This window comes from Mobula birostris, chromosome 10 (assembly GCF_030028105.1).
Source record: "Mobula birostris isolate sMobBir1 chromosome 10, sMobBir1.hap1, whole genome shotgun sequence".
NCBI lineage: Eukaryota > Metazoa > Chordata > Chondrichthyes > Myliobatiformes > Myliobatidae > Mobula > Mobula birostris.
In genome coordinates, this window is record NC_092379.1 from 107,978,577 (window position 1) to 107,994,339 (window position 15,763).

At 42.1% G+C, this 15,763-nt stretch overlaps 1 protein-coding gene across 3 annotated transcripts in view; it reads left to right on the forward strand.

Moving 5' to 3' along the window:
• Window positions 1-15,763, forward strand: part of LOC140204230 (cationic amino acid transporter 3-like) — a 158,463-nt gene that overhangs the window by 108,698 nt on the left and 34,002 nt on the right. For 2 of the 3 annotated variants that reach the window (XM_072270766.1, XM_072270765.1), the window contains exon 1: window positions 14,515-14,669. The exons of the other annotated variant lie outside the window; for it this stretch is intronic. The gene's annotated coding sequence lies outside the window, so the exon portion shown is untranslated. Of the gene's footprint in view, window positions 1-14,514; window positions 14,670-15,763 lie in introns of those variants that run through there. 3 annotated transcript variants of the gene reach the window in all.

Below are 15,763 nucleotides of genomic sequence, written 5' to 3' on the forward strand. Positions count from 1 at the left end.
ACAAGAAATGGCAATGGGCAAAGCAATGTGAGGTGGCTTTCCAAAAGGTAAAGGAAATAGTAATATTAGATACTTTACTCACACATTATGATCCACATCATCCGGTGAAGCTTGCCTGTGATGCCTTGCTTTATGGTGTAGGTGCAGTCATGTCACATGTTATGAGTGATGGAAGTGAATATCCTGTAGCCCCCCCCCCCACTTTGCATCGCGTTTTCTTACCGCTGCAGAGAATAATTATACATGGATTGTCAGAGAAGCTTCGAGTCTGGTTTGGGGTGTAAAATATTTCAACAATACTTGTATGGGAGAGAGTTTACCCCATTGCTGCTCATCAACCACTGGCGTCCATTTTCAAACCACAAAAAGGTGTCCCACTAACAGCAACAGCGCAAATGCTCTGCTTCCTGGAGGGCACAATTACATGATCAAATTCAATCATGCAAATGCTGATGAATTGTCCCATTTACCTTTGGAAAACAAAATACCTGAAAAATTTACAAAAGATGTATTCCCCTTAATGCAAATTGAAAGACTCCCTATTATGCCAGAGATGATCCAAGGGAAAATTAGAAGGACCCCACACTGTCTCAGGTCTACATGCCAATGCAAAGTGGCTGGAACGTGCAGCAGAAATTCAAGTTTCCTATTTTTACCAGCACCAGTATGAACTTGCCCTTGACAAAGGTTGTGTTATGTGGGGATTGTGAGTTGTTGTACCATCCAAGCTGAGAGCTAAAGTCTCGGTGGAGCTACATGCCAGTCATCTAGGTAAGGTCAAAATGAAAGTGTTGGCCTGAAGCGTTGTCTGGTGGCCTGGGATGGGATTGATCAGCAGATTAAGCAGCTCCCCATGCACATTTCAGGATGCCAACAAGTCCAGTAGAGGGATGTCCAGAACTGTCAGGACCACTTCCGGCACTCCCAGAGTCAAATTCTGAAACTACCATCAGGAGACCCCAGAACCTGAGAGTGTTCCACAGCCACAAGTCTCACCTGCCAAACAGAGTAACCTCACTTGTCAGGAAAGACTTTAACCCACCAGTGTAAGAAGTCCTCCAGCGATTTAATGTTCACACCTGAATGGGACAATTTAAAATTTATTATGCTGTTATGCTGTGGATATCTATATAGTAGGTGTATTATATAGTATATCTATATATATATATGTGTGTGTGTGTGTGTGTGTACATACAAGTTGAAGTGCATTCTATATTGAGTTGTTTATATCTAAGCAGAGCGGAGTGGTGCGTAGTCAATATTTCAGTAATATTTGAGTAATAATGTAAATATATTTATTGAGCAGTCTTTGCTGTTTGCATAATTAATTACAGGTTATATGTATGAAGTATGTGAATGGCTCTCCACTTCCAATCGTTCATGCACAGCTGGAGTGTCAGCTTCACTGCCTCGAAGCAGCTGCAGTGCGATGAGAGCATCATCCATTTACTGCTAGGAAGAGCCGGACTTTATTAGTGGTCTTTATCGAGGTTCAGCCAAACAGCTGAAGGACAAACTGAAGTCAGTTTCAACAGCTGCGAAGTTTCTATGGTGAAAAATAACATGTTTGGTCTGTCCCAGCATTACACAATGAGTAACTGAATCCTATACAAAATCCTTGGACTTCATGCTCAGGGACCATATGTAAAAATGAAAACTGGAGCTGTGATATAATGTAAATCTTGTAAGAAGATGGAACAATATGTCTGCATCTGAGATTGGCATTATATAAATATATTGTATATTTCATTTAAAATAAAATGAAACCTTATAAGTCAATGGAGCTTTGAAGAATGGGAAGTCATCTCTCTGAAGCCCAGCCATTTGAGAGGAAATGACAATGACGTATTGGGAAGCTCTTTCCCCAATCAGTACAGAATAGAACAAGGGAGGACATCACCTGCATAAAGGGCTGATGTGAGATCTTTGGAATACATTGTCCTTTGAACTGTTCAACACATTTTGGATAAAATGGATAGAATTTGGCTCTTTGAGGCAACATAGGATCAAGTGGGGAAAAGAACAAGGCTGATACGGAATGACAGGGCACACCTGAGGGACATAGTGGCCTATTCCTGCTCCTATTGCTTCAGTGATCCAGTTATAAAAATAAAAGGAGTTATGTAGATACGAACATCAACATGTCAGGTTGAGTGCTAAGTAGTTTCTTTACCTCAATTGCTATAATACTGATACAGTGCCTATAAAAAATATTCACCCCCTCCTTGGATGCTTCCATGTTATATTGTTTTACAACATTGAATCACAGTGGATTTAATTTTGCTTTCTTAACACTAATCAACAGAAAAGATTCCTTTGTGTCAAAGTGAAAACAAATTAGTCCAAATTTATCACAATTATTAAACACAATTTCCCCCATTATTCTTTACAAACTTCTCAAACTCTGTCAGATTGCATGGGGATCAAGAGTAAAAAGCCCTTTTCAAGTCCAGCCACAGATTCTCATTTGGATTCTGACTTGGTCACTTCAGAACATTAACTTTGTTGTTTTTAAGCCATTCCTGTGTAGCTTTGGCTTTATACTGGAGATCATTGTCTTGCTGGAAAACAAATCTTCTTCCAAGTCACAGTTCTCCTGCAGACTGCATCAGGTTTTCCTCCAGGATTTCCCTCTATTTTGCTGCACTCATTTTGCCCTCCACCTTTACAACCCTTCCAGGGCCTGCTGCAGTAAAACATCCCAACAGCATGATGCAGCCACCAGCATGCTTCACGGGAGGAATGGTTTGTTTTTGATGAGGTGCGGTGTTTGGTTTATGTCAAACATAGCGTTTAATCCGATGGCCAAAAAGCTCAATTTTGGTTTCACCAGGCCAGAGAACCTTTTTCCAGCAGACTTCAGAGTCTATCACATGCCTATTGGCAAACTCTAGCTGAGATTTCATGTGAGTTTTTTTCAACAGTGGCTTTCTCATTGCCACTGTCCTCTAAAGTTGCAACTGGTGAAGCAGTCAGGCAACACCTGTTGTATGCACAGTCCCTCCCATCTCAGCCACTGAAGCTTGTAACTCCTCCAGAGTTGTCATGGGTCTCTTGGTGGCCTCCCTCACTAGTCCCCTCCTTGCATGGTCATTCAGTTTTTGAGGATGGTCTGCTCTAGGCAGATTTTCAGCTATGCCATATTCTTTCCATTTCTAGATTATTGACTTAACTGTACTCCAAGGGATATTCAGTAACTTGGAAATTTTCGTGTATCCATTTCCTCACTTGTGTTTTTCAATAACCATTTCATGGAGTTGCTTGGATTGGTCCTTTGTCTTCATGGTGTAGTTTTTGCCAGAACACTGACTCACCAGCAGCTGGATCTTCCAGACACAAGTGTATTTTTACTACAATCAATTGAAACACCTTGACTGTACACAAATCTCCAAAAACAGATCTCCATTTATGTGACATCCAAAGCCAATTGACTGTACCGATGATGATTTGGAGTACCATATTAAAGGGGCGGGGGGGGGGTGAATACTTATCCAATCAATTATTTTGTGTTTTATATTTGTAGTTAATTTAGATCACTTTGTAGAGTTCTGATTTCACTTTGGCATGAAAGAGTCTTTTTCTGTTGATCAGTGTCAAAAAAAAAAGCCAAATTAAATCCACTGTGATTCAATGTTGTAAAATAATAAAACTTGAAAACTTCTGGGGGGGGGGTGGGTACTTTTTATATACACTGTATGTTAGAACAAGTTCGGAAATTTAAAATTGAGTTACATAGCTGCCAATAAGTCCAGATACTAGCACAAAGATTTGCAAGACATACACATCCAGAGCACCCTTATTTATTTCTACAATCTGTTTTATTAAGCCTACAGTAATGCATTATATTGTTAACAGACCAATTTCTACCAGATACTAGAATATTAAAATCAATTCTTCCTAACATACAGTGAGTAATCACCATGAACAATGATAATTTCCTCTGCCTGTTACATAGATACTTCCCCTTTCCATTCATTGCAAATGTCTGGAACACAAAGCAATCATTTGGAGAAACTTTGCAGCTTGAACACCATCTGTGGGAAGAAAGGAACTGGTAACTCTGGATTTCAGCATCTGTCGTCTCTTGTGCCTCTATATTAAGTTCATGTGCAGTTCCTGTACATTTTGTTAACTATTCTGCTGAATGTTTGAGTGATTTGGAATAACAAAAAGGAACTACAAGCAATACCTGTAATCATACAATGCTTTTCCATGCTCAGGATGTTTCAAAGTGTCCTATAGCAATTAAGCATTTTTAAGTGTTGTCAATGCTGTAAAGCAGTTAATATGCAGATTGCTCTATCAAAAGTCCATTTCACTGTTGTCAATTGTTTCTGATGATCAAAGGCATTTGAAAAACCAAATATAAAAATGTAAATTATTGCAAAAAAGATTCCTTGTAAATTGTTTTCAACCACATTAAAACAGTTAAAACATAAAATACAACACGATAAAGAAAAACAACACACATAAAAGTTGCTGGTGAACGCAGCAGGCCAGGCAGCATCTCTAGGAAGAGGTACTGTCGATGTTTCGGGCCGAGACCCTTCATCAGGCTAGCTCTTCTTTCAGTTAGTCCTGACGAAGGGTCTCGGCCCGAAATGTCGACTGTACCTCTTCCTATAGATGCTGCCTGGCCTGCTGTATTCACCAGCAACTTTTAAGTGTGTTGCTTGAAATTCCAGCATTTGCAGATTTCCTCGTGTTTACGATAAAGAAAAATACATTAAAAAAATTAATTAATCTTTTAAAATAAAAAAATTGGTAACCCATTCAAATAATACACAAATTCAAGCACACCCTGGAATCAATGTAGCCAACCACCAGTTCCAAAGGAAACTGTAGCCAACCAGCAGTTCCAAAAGAAACCATCAGCTGATGCCTTCCAGCACTATTGAGGGAAATATTTGGATACACCACTGTTGAGATCCTGCTATTGTTCAATGAAAGTATGTCAAGGGATATTTTGTTTCATCCTGAGCTGATAGATAGTTTAACATCCCAAAACACAAAATAACCAAGAAACCTGCGTGAAGAACTTGGTGGTTAACTCCTGCACAGAGATCCCTAGTTACTGTGAATGCAGAGTGTTAGATTCCCACCATTCACTCCATTCAGTGGTCCTTTTCGAGAGTATTAAAAACTATTGATGATAGTATTTAGTAAGGTAACCTAATACACCCATGAAAGTAGCAAAGGACAGTCATATGATCATATTAAATAATCTTCATAATATTGGCAATAACTCTTGTGACAGTACTCAACTTGGTCCCCATTAGTTCATGTCAGAGAGCTTTGGATATTCGATGCAGTGTCAAATTACTGTAGATCCATTAAACTATGTTAACTTAATTACAGCCTGTTTGCTTGATGGTTTTACATTAAATGGAAGCATTGCTAAATTATTTGAGATTACTATCAATAGTGATAACCAAATTAAATAGAGTATCTGGGACAAATAATCTTCTTGAATGCAAAAGCAGGGATAATTTCTCACGACATTTGATAACAGATAATGATAAATCCAATAAGATACAATCATGCTAAAAAGTGTGGCAGTTATATTTAACTGAGTATTGGAAAACCTTAAACCTCAGTATAAACTGTGTTTCATCTTTACAAATTTAATTATGCACAGTGTCAGATAATAAGAAACTGATTAAATTCATTCATTTCCAAACATTTCTTTGGATACATTGCAAAATAAAGACATTAACTGGATGTCAATCAAAGGTTTTACATTTCATTCATGTGAAAGATCAAATTAATGTTACAATAACCAGATTCTCCTTTTCTCCTTGTGAACAGGTCTCATGCCAGGCAGTTCCATCACTATCAGATTTTTAAAATATTAATTTTCAGAATTTGAGCATCACTGGCAAGACCAGAGTTTATTGCCCATCCCTAATTGCCCTTGAGAGGGTAATGGTGAACTCCTTTTACAAATATCTGCAGACCATCTGGTGAAGGTATTCTCATGGCACTGTTGGTCAGGGAGTTACAGTATTTAAATCCAGCAATAAGACCATAAGACCAAAAGACATAGGAGCAGAATTAGGCCATTCAGCCCATCAAATCAGCTCCACCATTTCATCATGGCTGATCCCAGATCCCATTTAACCTCATACAACCTACCCTCTCACCATATCCCTTGATGCCCTGACCAACTTCCACTGTAAATATACCCATGGACTTGTCCTTAACCACAGCCTGTAGCAGAGTATTCCACAAATTCACCACTCTTTGGCTAAAAAAAATCCCGCCATACTCCTGTCCTCAAAGTTCGCCCTTCAATTATGAGGCTGTGCCCTCTAGTTCTGGATACCCCCCCCCCCCAAAGGAAACATCTTCTCCACATCCAACCTATCTAGTCCTTTCAACTTTCAGTAGGTTTCAATGAGATTTCCATGCATCCTTCTAAATTCCAGTGAGCACAGGCGCAAAGCTGCCAAATGCTCCTCGTATGTTCACCCCTTCAGTCCTGCAATCATCCTCCTCTGGACTCTCTCCAATGATAATACATCCTTTCTGAGATACGGGGCCTGAAACTGTTGACAATACTGAAAGTGTGGCCTGTCCAGTGTGAGGGACTAACAATTTATCTCCACATTAAATGCAGTATGATGTGGAAACAAACACGTAGGCAGAGGTGTCCTGATCTACCTGATTCCTTTGTTCTTAATGATGGTAAAGGTCACAGACTTCCGAATACAGAAGGTGAGTAACACAGTGCATTTTGTAATTGCTACATACTGTTGGCAGTGGAGGAGACAAAAATGAATGATGAGATACCAGTCAAGTAGGCTGTTTTGTCTTGGATCATATCAAGCTTCTTTGGAGTAGTTTGTACTACCATCACCCAGGCAAGTGGAGAGTTTTCCATTATGTTACTGTTGTGCTTTATGAGTGATGGAAAGATCATAGGATATCAGAAATGAGTGGTTCACTTCAGAATGCTCAGCCACTGTCCGGTACATGTGGTTACTATACTTAAGTTATGTTTCTGGTTGATGGCGCCTTTCAGAATATGGATGGTGGCAATGGTTATTCCTTTGAATGTCAAATGTTTGTAGCAAGAGCCTCTTTTATTAGAGATGGCCATTGCATGGTAAAATGTACACATCATTTATAAGATACCTAGGTCTTGCTGCATATATATATGGGTTTGTCCATCCTGCTCATTATTTCTTCAAAGAATTCCAACAGGTTTGCCAGGCAAGATTTTCCCTTAAGGAAATTATGTTTAGTTGGGCCTATTTTATCATCTGCTTCCAAGTACCCCCAAACCACATCCTTAACAACCAACTCCAACACCTTCCTAGCTACTGAGATCAGACCAACTGGCCTATAATTTCCTTTCTTCTGCCTTTCTCCCTTCTTAGAGAGTGGAGTGACATTTGCAATTTTTAGACATCCAGAACCATGCCAGAATTTATTGATTCTTGTTGCTAGTGCCTCCACAACCTCTTCAGCAACCTCTTTCAGAATCCTGAGGTGAAGGTAATTTGTTTACCTTCAGACTATTCAGTTTCCCAAGCATCTTCTCCCTAGTAATGCAGCTTCACTCAGTTCTATCCCCTGAGACCCTCAAACTTCTGGTATACTGCTAGGGTTTTCCACAGTGAAGACTGATGCAAAATACTTATTCAGTTTGTCCACAATTTCCTTGTCCCCCATTACTAGCTCTCCAGCATCATTTTTCAGCAGTCCAGTATCTACTCTCACTTCGTTTTTACTCTGTATATCTCTGAAGAAACTGTTGGTATGCTCTTTAATATTATTGGCTAGCTTACCTTCATATTCCATCTTTTCCCTTTTCATGACTTTTTTAGTTGCCTTCTGTTGGTTTTTAAAAGCATCCCAATCCTCTAACTTCTCACTAATCTTTGCTCTATTATATGCCCTCTCTTTGTCTCTTATGTTGGCTTTATCTTCCCTTATCTGCCATGATCACATCATCCTTCCTTTAGAATACTTCTTCTTTGGGATGTATCTATCCTGCATCTTCTGAGTTGCTCCCAGAACTTCCAAACATTGCTGTTCCACTGTCATCCCTGTTAGTGTCCCCTTCCAATCAATTTTGGCCAGCCTGGTGGGCTCAACTATGAGCTACTCTAAAAAGCCACCTTGCAGTTTTCCCTCTTGGGATTCTGCACAAAATTGATTTTCCCATTCTCCCTGCATATTGAAATCCCCAATGACTATCGTAACATTGCTCTTTTACATTGCAACTTATCCCATGGACTGAGAATTTGGCTGATCAACAGCTTGTCCTCGCTAACTGTCTCCCTACACACAGCTTCTGTTTGTAAACTAACTACCCCATCCTCAGCCCCATCACTCTGGACCCCATCCCCCTGCCAAATTGGTTTAAACCATCCCAAACAGCTCTAGCAACCCTGCCCATAAGGATATTGGCCCCCCTCGGGTTCAGGTTAACCCATCCCTTTTGTACAGGTTGTACCTTTCCAGGAGAGATCCCAATGATCCAGAAATACGAAGATAGGTGGAGGGGCCGGTAGTGCTGAGGAAACAGAGAGTCTGCAGAGAGACTTGGATAGATTGGAAGAATGGGCAAAGAAGTGGCAAATGAAATACAATGTTGGAAAGTGTATGGTTAGGCACTTTGGCAGAAGAAATAAACAGGCAGACTATTATTTAAATGGGGAAAAAATTCAAAGTTCTGAGATGCAACAGGACTTGGGAGTCCTCGTACAGGATACCCTTAAGGTTAACCTCCAGGTTGAGTCAGTAGTGAAGAAGGCGAATGCAATGTTGGCATTCATTTCTAGAGGAATAGAGTATAGGAGCAGGGACGTGATGTTGAGGCTCTATAAGGCACTGGTAAGACCTCACTTGGAGTACTGTGGGCAGTTTTGGTCTCCTTATTTAAGAAAGGATGTGCTGACGTTGGAAAGGGTACAGAGAAGATTCACTAGAGTGATTCCAGGAATGAGAGGGTTAACATATGAGGAATGTTTGTCCGCTCTTGGACTGTATTCCTTGGAGTTTAGAAGAATGAGGGGAGACCTCATAGAAACATTTCGAATGTTGAAAGGCATGGACAGAGTGGATGTGGCAAAGTTGTTTCCCATGGTGGGGGAGTCTAGTACGAGAGGGCATGACTTAAGGATTGAAGGGCGCCCATTCAGAACAGAAATGCGAAGAAATTTTTTTAGTCAGAGGGTGGTGAATCTATGGAATTTGTTGCCACAGGCAGCAGTGGAGGCCAAGTCATTGGGTGTATTTAAGACAGAGATTGATAGGTACCTGAGTAGCCAGGGCATCAAAGGTTATGGTGAGAAGGCGGGGGACTGTGACTAAATGGAAGAATAGATCAGCTCATGATAAAATGGCGGAGTAGACTCGATGGGCCGAATGGCCAACTTCTGCTCCTTTGTCTTATGGTCTAAATCTGAAACCCTGCCAGCTGCACCAGTTGCTCAGCCATGCATTTACCCACCAAATCTTCCTATTCTTACCTTCACTGGCACATGGCACAGGGAGTAATCCAGAATGTACTACCCTGGAGGTCCTGTTTTCAGCTTTCTACCTAGCTTCCTAAAGTTCCTTCTGCCCCTCCTATGTCATTGTTGGCAATGTGCCTCCCTCTTTCGAATACTGTGAACCTAATCCTAGACATCCATGACCCTGGCACCTGGGAGGCAACGTACTATCCGTGGGTATCAATCGCATCCAGAGAATCTCGTCTCTATTCCTCTAACTATGGAATCTCCTATCACTGCTACAGTCCTCTTCAACTCTCTTCTCTTCTGATCCACAGCACCAGACTCAGTGCCAGAGACCTGGTCGCTGCTGCTCCCCCTCAACAGTATCCAAAATGGTATACGTATTATTGAGGGAATGGCCACAGGGGTACTCTGCACTGGCTGTCCATTTCCCTTCCTTCTCCTGACAGTCACCCAGTTGCCTGCCTCTTGTAACCTAGGGATGGCTATCTCCCTCTAGCTCCTGTCTGCCACTTCTGCAGTCTATGTGCTGAAGATCATAAAACTACAGCTCCAGTTCCTTAACACATTCTCTGAGGAGCTGCAGGTCAGTCCACCTGTTGTAGATGTGGTTATCTGTGAGCCTGGGTATCCATATCTCACACAAAGAACACAACACTGCCCCTGGAGCCATTTTCGCTGCACTAACTGTGACCTAACAGACTAGGAATGAAGACTGAAGAAGAAGAAGAAGAAGAAGAAGAAACCTAACAGATACTTACCTCACCTAAGCCAGATCTCGACTAAGCCGGATGAGCTAAAGCCAATCTAACACTGCCCCACCCACAAAATGGCCGCTCCATTTTCCCTTGCCTTATTTTTATTCGCCCTTGCTCATGAAGACTGTTCACTGATTGGGCACAGTTCAAATTCTGAAAACTGCTAAGAAGCACTTTTTTTTAACCTTGAATCACAAACCCGTGTGAAGTTGCCTCTTCTTCTCGCACTCCCGTTCCCTGATTGGGCACAATTCCAACTCCCAATTACCAATACCAATTCTCCTCAAACTCCTAATGAAATATAGCTGCTGTCATTCCTTTCTCTTAATTGCATTAATATGTTGGGCCTAGGATGGACCTTCAGTGTCACCCAGGAACTTAAAACTGCTCACCCTTTCCACTGCTGATCCATTGACTTCCCCTTCCTGAAGTCCACACTCAATTTCTTAGTTTTAATGACATTGAGTTCAAGGTTGTTGCTGCAATACTACTCAACCAGTTGATCTATCTCACTCCTGTACCCCTCCTCATCACCATCTGAAATTCTGAAACTATAGTCGTGTTGCCGCAAAGTTATAGATGGGGTTTAACCTATGCCTAGCCACATCATCATGTATGTAGAGAGAGTAGAGCAGTAGGATAAGCACAGATCCTCGATGTGCGCCAGTGTTGACTGTCAGCGAGGAGGAGATGTTTTTCCCGGTCCACACATTCTGTGATCTCCCAGTGAGGAAGTCAAGGATCCAGTTGCAGAGGGAGGTACAGCGGCTCAGGTTTTGAAGCTTGTTCGTTAAAACAGATGGTATGATTGTGTTGATGCCGAGCTGTAGTCAATAAGCATCAGTCTGACGTGCAAATGACTATTGTCCAGGTGATCCTAGGCTAAGTGGAGAGCCAGTGAGATTCCATCCATTGTAGACCTGTTGTGGCAATAGACAAATTACAGCGGGTGTAGGTCCTTGCTTAGGCAGGAGTTGATTCTAGCCATGACCAACCTCTCAAAGGACTTAATCACAGTAGACGTGAGTGCCACTGGATGATAGTCATTGAGGCAGTTCACCCTGCTCTTCTTGGGCACAGGTATGATTGTCACCCTTTTGATGCAGGTGGGAACCTTTGGCTGCCGCAGTGGGAGATTGAAGATGTCCTTGAACAGTCCTGCCAGTTGGTTTGCACAGATTTTCAGAGCCTCACTAGATATACCTTCAGGCCCTAACACCATGCAAATGTTCATCCTGTTGAAAGATAATCTGACATCAGCCTCCGAGACAGAGATCACAGGGTCACCAGATGCTGCAGGCATTTGCACAGGTGTAGTTTTATTCTCCCTTTCTCAGCAAGCATAAAAAGCGTTGAACCCATCTGGGGTGAAGCATCACAGCCATTCATAAAGTTAGGTTTCACTTAACAGGAAGTGATGGCCTGCAAACTTTGCCAGGGCTGACATGCATGTGATTCCATCCCTAACCTCAATCGGAATTGTTTTTTTCACCTTTAAAGTAGTCTTCTTTGGGTCACTGGACTTCTTGTATAGTTCTGGATCACTGGTTTTGAATGCTACAGATCTAGCCCTTGGCAGACTATGAATCTCCTAGTTCATCTACGGCTTTTGGTTTGAATATCTCTGAATATTGTCCAGTCCAACTGACTCAAAGCAGTTCTGTAAGCATTCCTCTGCCTCACTTTCTTGGTCCTCACACTGATGCTGCAGTCTATCGTCTCTGCCTATACACTGGGTCTAGAAGTACAGCCAGGTGATCGGACTTTCCAAAGCATGGGCATGGGATGCCACAGGAAGCATTCTTGATGGTGGTACAACAATGGTCAGGAGCGTTGGGTCCTCTGGTTTCACAACTGATATTTCCGTGGTAATTGTTTAGAGACTTTTTCAATCTGGCCTGGTTGAAATCTCCTGCAATGATGGGGAAGGCATCAGTGTGCACAGGTTTGTGCCTGCCTGACACTGGCCTGAGGTGCAATGCACACAATTATCAGGATGATGGCAGAAAACTCACCCAGCAGATAAAATAGATAAGATTTTGATTGATAGATGTTCCAGGTCAGGCGAGCAGGTCTGAGACAGAAATGTCATGTTTGTGCACCATGATGAGTTAATCATAAAATATACTCCACCTCCTCTGCCTTTAAAAGATTCTGCTGTCTTGTCTTTGTGGAGAAATGTGAAGCCATTGAGCTGCAGCACTGCAACCGAAATGATGGGGATAGCCATGTTTCCATGATGCAAAGCACATAGCTGTCCCTGATGTCCCTCTGGTTCAGCAATTTTCGTCTAAGATCTTCATTTTTATTTCCCAGGCATTCCGGACCATACATTCGCCAGTAGGATAAGTTGGGAGTGGGGGTCTAAAGCCTCTGCATTTCAATCATACTTGCCAACTGGCGCAGCGTCCTCCCTTCCATTTTCTTAATGAACATTAAGGTCCCAGGGCCTCATAGGATATAAACCAGGTTATCGAGAACGGCAAGCACTGAGATAGCTGGTGCTTTATGTCCTCTCTAGTCACAGGCAAGGCCCTGGAGAGATGTCTAGTAGCTAATGTTCCATTGTTTAGGAAGAGAGTAATCGTGGAGTCGTAGAATATACAGCACAGGCCCTTTGGCCCAAATGGTCCATACCAACCACAACATCCAAGCCCTTCCCCGTCATGTACCTATCCAAATACCCCTTAAATGTTGCAAATGTATCCATCTCGACTACTTCATCTTGTGGCTCATTCCATGTACTCACTACCCTCTGTATAAAGAAGTTACCTCTCAATTCTCTTTTAAATCTCTCCCCTCTTACTTTGTATCTGTGCCATCTAGTTTTGGACTCCCCAGTTCTAAGGAAAAAACTATGACCTCTACCTTATCCATGTTGCTCATGATCTTATAAGCTTTTATAAATCATCCCTCTTCTTCCTATACTCCAAGGAATAAATAGCCAGTGTGGCCAACATCTCCCTGTAACTCAAGCCTCCTGGACCTGGCAACATCCTTGCAAATCTCTCAGCACCCTCTCCAGTTTGACAACGTCTTTCCTCTACAGGGTGACCAAAACTGCATACAATATTCCGAGAGGTCTCAACAATGCCTTGTATCATTGCCTCATAATGTCCTTGATCCTTATATTGCTGCCTTGAAATGAAATGAAAGCCAGCATGCTAAATGACTTCTTTACCATCCTGTGTACTTGTACAACCACTTTCAGTGAACTGTGCAGTTGTACTCCCAGGGCCCTCTTTCCACAATACTTGGCAGTGCCCTGCCCTTCATTGTATAGTTCCTATCCTGGTTTGAATGTTCAAAATGCATCAACCATGGAAACTACAGACCAGTGAGTCTCATGACAACAGTAGAGAAGTTACTGTAGAGGATTCTTAGAGGTGGAATTCTGAGCGTTTGTAAAACCATGGCCTAATTAGGGACAGAGCATGGCTTTGTGCGGCAAGTTATGTCGAGTTTTTTGAGGTTATGAAGGTAATTAATGAAGACAGAGTTGTGAATATTGTCCATATGAATTCTTACAGGGCACTTAACAAGATTCCTTATGGGAGTCTCTTCCAGAACATTAAGATATTTAGAACATTAAGACATTTAAGGTAAGGGGGATAAGTTCAAAGGGGATGTGCAAGACAAGTTTTTTTTCCACAGAGGGTGATGGGTGCCTGGAAGGTACTCCTAGGGGTGTTGGTAGAGGCAAATACAATAGAAACTTCTAAGAAGCTGTAAGATAGGCACATTAATGCGCAAAGCATACGGTGATATGGACACTGTGCAGGCATAAGAGAGGAGTTTAGTTAGGTTCCTGTGCTGTCCTATTTCGTGTTCTATGTTCATTCAACCACCAAAAAGAAGCAATGTGCAAATAATTGCATCTTTGCTTTAAGATTCACCTATCCTTCACTTGTCCCCATATCTACCACCACTTCAACCTCTGCACACCGGCAATTTTGGATACGTGTGTTTCCTCCATTCCATCTCCAAGGACTCTGTGGAAATCAGTGGAATTCTTTCCTCAAGCTTCTTGGTCTCGGTTGTCTTCAGGGCGTTCATTGATACCTACTTATTTGACCTTTTTTTTTGGTCACTTGACTGAACGTTTCTCTTTCTGTGACCTGCGACAAATTTTGTTCGATTCTGCCATTTCCCACCCCCACAAGCGTCTTGGGGAAATTCACTCGTTAAAGATTCTGCATTAATGTAAGCAAGCTGCGAGTGCCTGGTTGCTTGGTAGCCTGGTAGTGTTAGATACACAGACAAAAACCGACAGTCCGTAGTTCCACCACGCAGACCTCCTGTAAGTGTTCAGTGTCGACTCTCCGTGACGTAAAGCCTATGATCTTTAGCAGTCTGTAGCCTACCTATTCAGCTTCATTCAAGAGGACACGCGGCGAGCGGGACTGTACTCCCTGGCTACTTCATCCGAAATATCTAAACAGTAAGTTCACGATTGTCTCAAGAATCATCCCGATTGACCCCGGGCCTATTATTATGCTTAATTTTATCCTAAAAATGTGGCGATCAAATGAGATTTCAAAATGCGCGGAAAGCGGGATTGAAACGCATCGTCGGTTGGGTCGTGGCAATTATTAATGAATTGGTTTATTGTAATTAAATATTTAAATCGGATCTCGATTAAAATATTACTGATTCATCCGCTTATGAAAACACATTCGTTTTGGGTCAGGCAAGAATGCAGTTTGGGAGGATGTTGTGCGTTTGGCGCCTAAATGATAACTGGCGATTTATTCATACTTCCATGATTATTTGCTAGTCGGAATAATTTAGCATTCATTTAGTGCAGACAAATGCATTGATCGTCCGGGAGAATTAGAAATGTAAGCTAAATCGCGTTTTAATTGAAGTCGATGTCAGGATGCGAATAGAGCTAAAATTACTCTAGTCCATTTCCTAGTACTCACTCTTTACAGAGTATTTGAATCGACGGCGGGGGGGGGGGGGACATGTTCACTGTTTCAAGGGAAAAGAGAACTAGTTTTACATTATGGGGAAGCAGGCTGAATTGTGCTGGCAGCGTGTGCATACACCGATTTGTTGCATCAGCCTGCCTGTCAAAGTCTAGGATTCGTTTCCCCCCGCTTTTGTGATTACAGTTTACAATTCGGATCAATTGTACTTACACATACAACTTAAAACAGGCCAGATAAATTAGCGCGGGACGGGATTTCCGTTCTATTGCTTGAGGTTTTACCTCCAAGGCAGCTTGGTGTCTGATGCAATAATTCAAACAAATGACAGCATTTGAGGCAGCAAATTCCGAGCCACTTATCGGCGCCAGCGAAAGAAGTGTTTGAAAGGACAGATTCATATAATCTTAAATGTTTATCAGAGCCAACACGAAAGCGTAGATTCATTTCCTACACAACTTGACGGTTTGATGAAGGGGAAGCGGTTGTTTTTCGGATAAAGATAACATCCCGGTGCGCTGTGAAATGAAGAGAAGGAAGAGGAAGTTGATGATGGGTAGCGGGGGCGGGTGGCCAAGTCGACTGTGAAGCGAGACCTCGCCCG